Below are 10,051 nucleotides of genomic sequence, written 5' to 3' on the forward strand. Positions count from 1 at the left end.
ATTTCTCCAGTGTTTGCAGCTGGTCCCCTGTAGCTCTACCTTAGACTTCACCCCCTACCTGCATGGAGCCCACAAATCTGCCAGAGATGCAAGCCCAGGTCTTCTCAGGTCTTGTCTGAGCACACGTCCAATCCTGGGCATGCACATTGCACTCCAGCTCCCCTGGTAGATGCGGTGGCCCTTCTAACCTTTCATTCCCCAAAAAACTTCCTCCTCAGATGCCTCCTTTCCAGATTTTTATGTCTGTCTCCTCCCCCAGCCATTGGCCCAGGCATCTACCAGTAGCATAGATCTTTAAGTCTTTCATCAGACAATGACACCACTTGGAAAGTCCCTCCACCCTGAGAGGGAGAAATACCTGTCAACGTCTGTGCTGGTCCCTCAGGGACCCAAAAGACAGATCACTACCACCCAGTCACAGAATCACCCTATTTGAAGAAGCAGGTTAGTATTTGTCTCCTGGCATGAGGGAGCCGTGCAAGGATTCTGGCTCCCATCCTCACGACCTCTGCTGTACCAGAGAATGTCAGCGGGTAGGCATTAACCAAAAACACTACAGTGCTTTCTTACCCAAATTCAGCCCCATTTTCCTTCATTAATCACTCCTCTGGATGCTGTAAGTTTTTTATTATATTTCCTATTTCTGAAACACTTGATTCTGTCAAGTTTTGTTCAACTGAATGGTTGCTTCAGTGGAGAGACTGGTTCTGTGAGTACGTTAATTTGCCGATTTTCTTAAGGGAACTAGGGAAATGTTTTGATATGTCACTTTGTCCTTTTTCTCAATCTTGTTTATTTTGTTTGGTGGTTGGTTCTCAAAAATTCTTCTTTCATTTTGTAAACCTTCTCTTCCATATGATTTAAGAATCACCATCACGATTTCAAATAATTATGATTTTTAAGTTTATTACATTGAATCAAGTACTTTTGAGGAAAACAACTCCAATATTGTTGGTGAAAACAACTCCTCTAATACTGTTAATATTCAGATCTGCCTGAGCCAGCTCCCAACCTCAACTTGAGGGTAGGTGATGTAGTCGGTTGAATAACGTCTCCCAAAGATTCAAGTTCACCCGGAACCTTAGAATGTGACCTTATTTGGAAACAGGGTCTTTGCAGATGTGATTAAAGATCCGCAGATGAACTCATCCTGGATTTAGGGTGGGCCCTCAATTCAATGACTGGTGTCTTTATAAGAAGAGGAGAGGACCCAGAGACGTGGAGGGAAGAAGATCACGTGAAAGACGTAGGCAGAGATTGGAGATCTGCTGCCACAAGACAGGGAAGCAGGAACCCCCAGGAGCTGGAAGAGGTGAGGGAGGATTCTCTGCTGTTGATAAACTCTGAATCAATTGTAGGGCTCCCCTTTGTTCTCACTCAAACCATCAAAACCTAATGGTACCTTGTCTTAAAAATTCTGATTATCACGTGGCTTATATGGATGTCCTGAAGATCATGGACCACGCCCGATGCCATCATTTAAATTTCTCAGGTCTGCAATTATCACATGTGAACACCTTCATTTTTCAATGTAACTCACTGAAATCATGGTCTACATCTATGAAATCGTCAGGAACAATTTAAAGGTATGGGAGCAAAAACCCAACTGATGTTAACCTAAAGCAATTTAACAGAATGTGCGAGGGAAGAAAAGATGCAATGAGGGAAGAGATCAGCTCATGTTAATGAGACTTGAGGAGTAGTAGATTGTGACCAAGCACAGAGATGCAGCATACAAATGAGGGGGCACATCTTGTCCTGACCATCCCCCTCAGCCACTTTTACTCTGTTCTCCTCCCAGGTGGACTCAGACCCTGTCAGCGGCTCCTACGCTGTGACCTCACTCAGCTCCACTCCCCATAACTCCAGGTCTGGCAGGTAAGAACCCCGTGTATACCCGGATCCTCTTCCTGTCCCATAAAGGGTCCTGTGCCTGGATCCTGTAGGGTCAGAGAGGGCCATTTGACACCCCCTGTCCCAGGACATCGGGGGGTTTGGAATATGCAGAGTAGCTCACACTGAGGAATTAGAACACCCTAGTCCTAGTGAGGAGTCAGCCCCACACCAAGCTGTGGGCTCTGGGAGGGAGACATCACTGTGCTAAATCCAGAGGCCATTGTCAGGAGGCACAAGGCACAGCTGTGCACCTCCACTCCCTCTCTGCCCTTCTGTTTCTCAGTCACTCTTTGACCCTCTGAAATAGGCTTCCTTGCCCATGACTGCTAAGACTGCTCTATCAAAGGTCTTCAAGAAAGTCCAGAAAATCCCAGATCCTTCCAAAACCACATCAGTCCTTTTCCCTCCTGACCCAGTAAGAGTCCTACCATCTCACTTCTGTAACTTGACCCTTTTTTCCACCAAATATTGTTCATCACATATTTGTTGAATAATTACGATGTGCCCGACTCTGTGGGCAGGTGGACAAGCTTCGTTGACTCAGGACCTAGTGTCAAGGCGAAGGCAGCAAGCCTGCTGCCAAGAATCTCTCAGCGCTAAATGCTCCCACACAGCATTGTCCTTGTTAGGAATCTAAGGTGAACTCTATTTTAAAAAATCACCGAGGTAATTTTAGGTAACAGATAAGGCTGTAACAGGTAGTCTAAGGACTACTTAAATTATATAAAAATGTCTTATATTTGGGTTAGCATTTGGGAAAAAAAAGGATAGAACTTATGTTAGAATGAGATATAAAATCAAGCTTAGTAAAGTAAGACTTTTATGGAATCAAATTAATTTAACGTTAAAAAATAAGCTCTTTACAATAGGTATCATCTTTTCCTGAGTACAAGTATTCTAAACAAATATAACTAAAAACACTAAATGATCCCTTAGGCCAAATTACCTTTAATATAGAAGTGAATAAAAATCATGGTAAGCAGAAATTGCAGTAAACCAGGACAAGTAAAGATCTTCTTTCCTGTCACATGAAACACGATCTCTCACCCACACAACAGTCTACTCTTCACATTTATGTCTCTCAAAAGAGTTTAATAAAGTACAATTATAAAATGACAAAGCATCACAGTCCAGAGCAAGAAGAGAGAGTGACATTAAACGAGGTGAGTGAAACTGGGGGCTGTTCATGGGGAACCACTTCCCCAGGGCCACACTTCTTGGCTTCTTCAGCATGACCTTCTCCTATTTTCCATCAGGTCTCAGAACATCATTCTTGGCTCCTTGCTCTCTCTACCTCCCTGGCAAAACTGTCTGCCCTCAGGGCCTCAGCCAGTCTCTCCCTTGCTTTTTTCACTTTCTGACTCTGTCTGCGGATGTCTCCATAAGTTACGGGCTGTCTGTAGAGTGGGTGGGGGAGACCGAGACCCACTCCTGGGATCGCCTCTGCCCAGTCTGAAGACTGTGTGGACGTTGGCTTGAGGCTGGGGTTTAGAGACCCAGCACCAGCACAGCCCAGGGATTCACCTGGACCACCTGGTGCAATTATATTTAAGGTATTTGTGATATCAAAAGTACTTAAAAGTTTTCCTTCACTGCTGCAGGCCTGGAGTCCCTGCAGTCTCCTGTATGCCCAGACTTGCTGGGGCTTCTGCAAGGTCTGCTCCCGTTGACTGTACCTGACCTCATTGCCAGGGTGGGAAGTTATCCTTGTAACTGGCCTCTTGAAAATGCAGCTGGTGAGTCTTATAGGAAGTGTAGACCTTTCCCGATGTCTCCACTTGGTCTTGGCTAAATGGACCTGTCTTTTCTTCTCTGCAGTCTGGGGAATCATATTTCTTTTGTGCTTTCCCTTTGAAAACAAAATGAAATGTGAAATTTGAATAAAATGTGGGATGCAGACTGCCAGTCATGGAGAATTTTCGCACCTCATTTGGATCTTCCACCCTCCTGTATCCTGGAGAAATATCTCTCAAACTGCCCTGTGCATCACAATCATCTGGAGGATTGTTAAAACACAGATTGCTGGACCTCAACCCAAGTAGGCCTGCGGATGGCCAAGAATTTGCACTTCTAAGTGTTCCCGCATGATGCTGATGCTGCTGGCACAGGCACCACACACTGAGAACTAGATTCTGGGACGGCAAACTGATATGAGTCACGGACAGAAAGGACTATTTTTAGATGCTTGTGTGCCCAGAGCATAGTAATTTAGTGCCTCATCTCTAATGAAATCACGTTCCTCTCAACAATTTGATGCTCACTTCACTTGCACACCCATGTCCCATCTTCACTCAAATATTCTCCTGTACATACGTAAATAGCTCACACACGCCATATTCCCATCACATAGTTCTATCCACTGTAAGTAACCATTTTTCCTCCCCTGACTCTTCCTCTCTCCTCCTACTCCTCCCTGTTAATCTGGGCTCCACCATCTGACTTAACACAATTGATGCTTCTTAGAAGTCAATCCTGCTCTCACATTTGTTACACATCCACACCCTCTTCTAGGCCAGCCCATCAATTTCCCTGGCTTCACATACCATTAATGAACTCGAAATGCCCATAGAATCAGACAGATCTGGCTTGAACCCTGAGACCCAAATACCCATCTGCCCACTCACCACATCAGTGATAACTCGATGACCAGCTTGCAATGAGCAGGTACCAAGTTGATCCAACCAGTACTCCAAATAATCACCCATATCTCAGGGTCCCCTAATCTCACTTGTTGGTGCTAATATCCTGTCTACACCTGAGCGTCATTCTGGACACCCTGCCACCCAACACTCGTACATCAATGAACCATCCATCCACCCTCCTAAATCCAGCTAAATATTCTCCCCTTTTGAATAATTCCTGAGCACCTTTCAGATTCCTACAAAATACATTTTCACAGAGTGACCTTTCCTGATCCAGCCATCAAAATTAATGTCACATTTTCTCTGTGTTAATTTTTAAAATTTTTAATTGTATGTGTATTATCATCTATTTCTCTCATAGTGTTTTTCTCACTAAATTGGATACTCCATGAACTGAAGACTAATGTGGACTGTAATGTGTTACACTGCCGTATTCACTCATTGCTTTGCCCTTAGAAGACGCTCAATATATTTATCGAAAGAAATTATTCAAACTCCAAAAGATACTTTCTAAAGTTTTCAAACAAATTCCCTCAACTACAATTATACAAGCATATAATCTCTTTTGTGATATACTGCAATAAATTATCACTACGATTGCAAATCCTTTCTCTCTGTAATCCATTATAAAACTCTAGTCACAATAATCTATTTGAAATGTAAACCTAATCAGTGCACCTTTCCTTTACAATCACTCATTTCTGTCTTCAGATCCTTTTTAAAAGTGAAGTCATAAATCTCACTTCATTCCTATTGTCCTGCCATAATTATTAATACGATCCCTTTCATTCTCCAACATGTCCCAGTTTGGAGGGAAAATTATTTGATCCTCCCATTTATAGAGCACCTATTATAAGCCAAGTTATGTACTAAAACCCATGATCCAGAATTTAACTTAAAAACATGACTGCCTCTGTTTATTTTAATCTTGGTGAGAGGAATGAGTTAATAAAGAGACTAATGAATGTCTAATAGAGTGTTAGGTATAATTAGATCCTGTGATAAACAGTAAGGGCTACGCAGAGATAGAGAGACAGAGGGAGAGATGGAGGAAGAACGGTAAGGAGGGATAAAGGGGAAGGAAATTATCTACAATTATTTTATTAATTTATTTTTTTGTGAGGAAGATCAGCCCTGGGCTAACATCCATGCCAATCCTTCTCTCTCTCTCTTTTTTTTTTTTTTTTGCTGAGGAAGACTAGCCCTGTGCCGTCATCTGTGCCCATCTTCCTCAACTTTATATGGGACGCCGCACAGCATGGCCTGGCAAGTGGGGCCTTGGTGCGCGCCCGGGATCCAAACCCATGCCACCAGCAGCAAAGTGCGCGAACTTAACCCCTACACCGCGGGCCCGGCCCACCTACAATTATTGATGATGAAGAGGTTAGGGAAGGACTAACTGATGAGGTGATATTTGAGCACAGAACTGAATATTTTTTAAAAAAGACCAATCACATTGTGGGTAAAAATTTTTCCAGAGAAGGGAACAATGTAAACAGTGCAGAGCCGAATACTACTTTCACTTCCCAGTGATGTTGTTGGGTAAAAACAAAACAAAACAAAGGTCTGGCCTATTATCCCAAGAAAGCTCTCTATACAAATAAGTACAATACCTTGAACATTACTTAACAAACATTGACACCTGGGAAACAACTTTCAATAAGGTATCTTCTTGTAGTAGCAGCTACTGCCTGCTCACTTAAAGAGGTTTCACAGAAGGACCAAGTGTACAAATGGACACTCTTGCTGTCCGTATGGATTCCACACTCACCAGAATAGGCTGGCTTGTAAAATAGGCTGATGCAGGTTCCTCCATGGCTGCAGAGTTGTCCTGCTGACCCCACTCCTGATGTGCAGACAGCCTGTGGATTGCTGGAAAATGCAGTGAGTTCTGCCTCTGATTCCCCTTTTATGTAGGGAATGGATAATCCAATCAGTGGATAATCCAGAGGAGACTTCCTGTCTCTTATCAATGGGATTTGAGCGATTCCTAAAGCTTTATACATAAACAGAGAAATGTGGGGTTATTGACACTGTCAGATACTGTTGGTAGATTAAAAAATTTAATACAGTTGTGTGGGGAGGTGGTATTTGCAGTTTCTATCAACATTTTAATATTTCCTTTGTCTTCCACTATTGATATTTTCTGTAAAAATAGGAATGGAAGTTTATATGTACAAAAATGTCCATACAACATATGTTTTAATAGGGAAAAATAGAGAATGTGTAAACATTTATCAATAAAATAATGTCCAAAATATTTATTAATAAGTCTCTGGAATAGATCACACAGCCATTAAAAATAAATTAGTACTTTGTGCATTTACACCTCAGGTAATTACCAGTAAACTTGTAATTATTTCAACCGTCTTACTCTTTCCCTTCCCTTTGACCTGAATAATTAACGTTCCTTTACTCTCTTTACTTCACTGATGTTGACTTAACTCTTTTATTATTCTGTTATGTTGTCTATAAACTTATTTGTTGAAATCATATAGAAATCTTTGTTTAATTGCACTAATGGCTAAATCCTGAATCCTTAATACAGTCTAATATGAATAATTACTTTTACCCCCTCCCCCAAATGCTAATAACTTAAACACTTTCAATTCTATTTTTAACCTTCCTGACATTTGTATTACTGTTTTCATGCATTTTATTCTACATATATTTTAATCTCCATGAGAGATTTCTAGAATTACTTCACAAAATAAAATTCATTTATATTTATCTATAAATTATCCTTTCCTTTCCTCTTCAGTCCTTCCTCCGTTCCTGGTTTTCTACCTGAGATTATGTTCCTTTGGGTGTGATAACTCACTCCAGTATTTTGTCTAATTCAAGGCTGCTGACAATCAAAAGTTTCACTTTAAGTTTTTCTAGGACATCTTTATTTGGGGCACTGTTGCTGCTGGGTGTAGAATTCTGGTTTGACATGAGATTTCTTTTAGCATTTAAAAAATACTGCTCTGTTGATGTCTATCTTATTTTATTTATGGTTAGAAATCACCAGTTGGCCTTTTTCTTGCTTATTTGGCATCTATAGTCCCTAAAATCCTTTACGTTAACTTTGGTTTTTAGACCATAGTTCAGTTCATTAATATTTCCTGTGTAGTCACTCTGCTTAGGGAATGTTGAATTAATTGAATCTGTAGATTGATGTCTTTCATCAACTTGGAACATGCTTGTGTATTTTCACTTCTGATATCAATTCCTCTCCACATTCTCACTACTCCCCTTTTAATCACATCCCATGTGTATTCTAATTTTACCCTGAATTTTCCAATGTCATTGACCCTGTGGTTTTCTTGGAAGATTTGCTCTTAAACAGTCTTCCGTTTTAGTAAACCAGTCTTTTGCTGGAATCAAATCCTTCTTAATTACTTAATTTTTTAATTTCATTTCTAACATAAACACAATATACAGCTTTAATTTTTTAAAAAAGAGATAGCGGAGCAGTTTGACAATAAGGAGAAAATGATTTCCTTTTGATACAATAAAGCTAATATAGGTAGGAGAAAATTATAAATTGGATCATATTAAGTTATATGAGGAGCCAGTATTCATTGAAATTCAACAGTAAGACAGAGGGAGCATAAAACCTGAGTATCTTGTTCTTTGTACTGATGTGGACTAGCTTTTGAAATGATAATATTTAGATTTCTTGCGTTAAATAAAAATGTTATAAAATCCAGTTTCATCTGTTTGTATTTACTTTCTTTAACATGTGTTCTGGAAAATTGAAATGACATAGGTCACATTGTGATATCTCTGTTGGTCTTGGTTGGATAAAGCCATGATGTGATGGTTAATTTTAGGTGTCAGCTTGACTGGCTGCAGGGGTGCCCAGCTGGACTGTGAAGCGTTATTTCTGGGTGTGTCTGTGAGGAGGTTTCTGGAAGAGATTAGCATTTGATTCCATGGTCTACATAAACAAACCCACCCTCACTAGTGTGGGTGGGCATCATCTAATCTGTTGAGGGCTCAAGAGAACAAAAAGCAAAGAAAGGCTGAGTCCACTGTCTCTTCCTGACCTGGGATATCCATCTTTTCCTGCACTTGGACATCAGAGGTCCTGGTTGTCAGGCCTTCAGACTTTGACTGAATTATATCACTGGTTTTTCTTGTTCTCCAGCTTGCAGATGGCAGATTGTGGGACTTCTCAACTCCATAACCTTGTGAGCCAATTCCTACAATAAATCTCCACTTCTATATGTTTATATATATTCTATGGTTCTATTTCTCTAGAGAATCCTGACTAATACACATGGATAACAAAGTGCATATTAAGTGCACATGGAGGACATTTCCCAAGGCATAGGAGGCTCCTCCAACCCCGCGGGAGGAAGCAACTCTTCCCATCCAGGCAACACACATGAGCGCTCACACACACACACACACAAACACAAGTAATTTGAAAATGTGCTCAAGCTCAAACTTTCACTCTCTGCCTTATTGTTCATCACAGCAGTGATTTCTACATGGCATGCTATACATCCTTTGCCATTTATTATCTCTTTCCTCCCACTAAGACTAAATCAAACAGGGGCAGTCTGTCTGTTTAGTTATTTTGTAGATCACAGGTTTCATACCAGAGCTTTGCATGTAGTAAGTGCTCTAAAAATAGAATGACCAAATAGTTTTCCCTCCAAACTGAAACATATCAGGGAATGAAAAGGGTAGTATTAATAATTATGATAAGACAACAGGAGAAATATGTGCTGAAGACAGAAACGGGGGATTTAAAAGTTAAGATGGGGGCCGGCCCGGTGGCGCAAGCGGTTAAGTGCGCGCGCTCCGCTGCGGCGGCCCGGGGTTCGCTGGTTCGGATCCCGGGCGCGCACCGACGCACTGCTTGGTAAGCCGTGCTGTGGCGGCGTCCCATATGAAGTGGAGGAAGATGGGCACCGATGTTAGCCCAGGGCCGTCTTCCTCAGCAAAAAAGGAGGAGGATTGGCCGATGTTAGCTCAGGGCTGATCTCCTCACAAAAAAAAAAAAAAAAAAAAAAAAAAAAAAAGTTAAGATGAACTGATCACTTTTGCATTTTAAACAGATCACTGTGACTAGAATCTCATGATTTTATTACGAGGAGAAAGGATTTGGAATCTTAAACTATTCTTGCTAATTTACTGCAGTGTACCACTCTAAAGGTGGTGTCTTTGCATAAGAGTAGTTAAGTGGATGGATTTAAAATATTTCAGGAAGTGAATTTTTAATGTTTCAATTTTATATGTATATAAATATAAAATATATATTGTACACATAATATATGTGAGCCCTTTATGTGTGCAAAGCCATATGTGAACACTATTGTGGGAAAATTTGGAAAATCCATATTGGTCTTGTCTTCATGGAGTATCCAGTTTAGTGAGAAAGAACTAAATCTTGAAAGAAATAGATAATAATGCACATATAACTAAAATAGAAAAAAAAAATCAACAAAGAGGGAAAATGGAGTTTTATAAATTGGCTTACTAGAGTAGGAGAGTTCACTGTGTGGAAATGATATTTT

The sequence above is a fragment of the Diceros bicornis genome (genome assembly GCF_020826845.1).
Source record: "Diceros bicornis minor isolate mBicDic1 chromosome 3 unlocalized genomic scaffold, mDicBic1.mat.cur SUPER_3_unloc_1, whole genome shotgun sequence".
In the NCBI taxonomy this organism is placed as follows: Eukaryota; Metazoa; Chordata; class Mammalia; order Perissodactyla; family Rhinocerotidae; genus Diceros; species Diceros bicornis.